This window comes from Mandrillus leucophaeus, unplaced genomic scaffold, assembly GCF_000951045.1.
Source record: "Mandrillus leucophaeus isolate KB7577 unplaced genomic scaffold, Mleu.le_1.0 Scaffold514, whole genome shotgun sequence".
NCBI lineage: Eukaryota > Metazoa > Chordata > Mammalia > Primates > Cercopithecidae > Mandrillus > Mandrillus leucophaeus.
The window spans coordinates 1,164,047-1,166,375 of NW_012105520.1; the positions used below are offsets into that span (position 1 = coordinate 1,164,047).

General features: G+C 38.6%; 1 pseudogene; it reads right to left on the minus strand.

Moving 5' to 3' along the window:
- LOC105551280 overlaps positions 1 to 2,329 on the minus strand; it is a 14,812-nt pseudogene that overhangs the window by 11,395 nt on the left and 1,088 nt on the right.

A 2,329-nucleotide genomic window follows, 5' to 3' on the forward strand; every position in this document is an offset into this window, starting at 1 on the left:
GAACCCAGGAGCTAAAGATTGCGGCGAGCCAAGATCATGCCATTGCACTCCAGGCTGGGAAACAAGAGTGAAACTCCATCTCAAAAAAAAAAAAAACAAAAAAAAACAAACAAAAAAAAAACTACAAATGATAAACAACATAGAATAGATATTTAAGGAAAGGCCTTAAAAAGTAAAATAAGACCAAAGTAAACTAAGAAAAAAATTTATTAAAGAACAAAGAGACGCTAGGGAGCAGGCAAAAGAGTATCAAAATCACTTCGTAAAGACACTTGTGAATGTATTAGATGAATAAAACAAAATAGAATATGAATAAGGAATAATCAGAGAAGAAAAAGTTCTTAGAACTCAGGGTTCATCTTGGGAGATGGTCCCCAATGAGCCACACCTCCTGTCGTCATGTCCTTGAACAGGCCCATCCCACAGTGAATCTGGGTTGGCCCCAAGACTCACTTTAACCTAGAGAATTTGGTAGAAATGACACTGGACCTGCTCCAGGTCTAAGCCTTAAGAACACCTGGCAGCTCCGCTTCTGTGCTTCTGGAAGCCAAAAATAACAATTGACTATCCTCTTGGAGAAAGACAAGCCACATGAAGAGGCCCGAGAGGATGAGATGCTATGCAGAGAGGAAGGCCACATGAAGAAACACCAAGACAGCAGACCTGTGGGTGAAGAAGCCATCTCAGACACTCCACTGCAGCTGAGCATCCAGATGACCAGTTGCTGACACCATCTAACTGCACAGTGAGAGATGCCAAATGAGACCAGCAGAAAAACTGTCCAGTTAGCCCCAGTTAACCCATACAGTAGTGACAGATAGACAAATGTGTGATTTTATGCCATTAAGTGTTGGGAAAATTAGTTAAGCAACAATAAATAACCAAAACAAAACTTAAATTTATGACTATACAAATAAAATTTCCTAAAAGTCAAAAGATAAGAAAAATATTCCAGAACTTAAAATTTAAAAAAGAATTAGAAATAACGTGAGATACAAGACTCAAGACAAGAGGACTAAAATCCAATTAACAGACATTTCAAAACAAACAAATAAAATGGAAAAGAGAAAGTTAACAAAAATATGACAAGATTCAAGATTCCATCTTTGAAAGACCCCATCCATACGCCTATCCATTTGGTGTACCCAGCACAACGAATGAAAAAAAGACCCACACTAAGTACAATGTTGTGCTATTTCAGCTCACCAAGGAAAAGACAAACTCCTAAAAGCTTCCAGAAAGTCATGCATAAATGAGTGAAACTCAGGATGACATGAGGTTCCACCACCACAACTGGTTAGAAGACAACAGCACAGACTTTGAAATTCTAAGGTAAAATTATCCTCAACCTAGAAATACATAATCAACCAAACTATCCATCAAGTGTGAGGGTAGACTATGACAAAAGAGAATAGTGATGGGGATGTGCTATGCACCAGGCACTGTTCTAAATGGTTTATATGTACCAACTCATTTAATCATCATAGCTCCCTAGAAACATAGGTACTAATACTATTACTGGCTTCCCCATTTTGCAAATGGAAAATTGATGCATAGAGCACTTAGGGAATCAGCCCAAGGGCATACAGCTAATAAGCAGTAGAACCAAGGTTCAAACCTATCTCAGACTGGCTCCATAACCCAAACACTGGATTGTATTTTTTCAGAAGCTACAGATCAGAAAATATACCGGTAACTCCACGCTTTCTTAGGGTTTTACTTGAGGACATAGTCAGGTAAAATGACAAAGGGAAAGCCAAGAAAGATGACATGGGATCCAGGAAACTATGGATCTACTCTAGGAGAGCAGATGAGAAAAACCTCAAGGTGACATCTGCACAGCCAACCCAAAGAACGACCTGCCAAAATGGGCACAGAGGAGCCAAAGGCTTTGGAAGAGAAGGAGATCTCACAGGAAGGGCTACAACAGAATTTTTTAAATTAAAAAGTACTATTATGAGGAAGACACTGCAAAACTAAAAACACCATCAAGAAAACAAATATCCTATCCTAAATATTCTGGAAAACTTGGCTTTACAAAGTCCTAATGACAATTAGTGATAACTTACATGACTAAAGATAAGGTTTGAGGAAGGGAAAGTGGGTGGTATAAAAGCTGAATTCTCATGTATTATTCTAAAAAGTCAATAACAGAGGCCTAAATAGGTAAATCCAGGAAGAAGTTAGGTGTAGTGGTGACCTAGTGGTGATTTCTGTTGCTTGCAGGAGATAACACGTGGGTGAGTCCTTAGGAAGCATAGACAGACTTAAGGAGATGGCATTTCTAGGTGAAGGTAATTCAATGAGCAAAGACAAACAATGAAAGAAG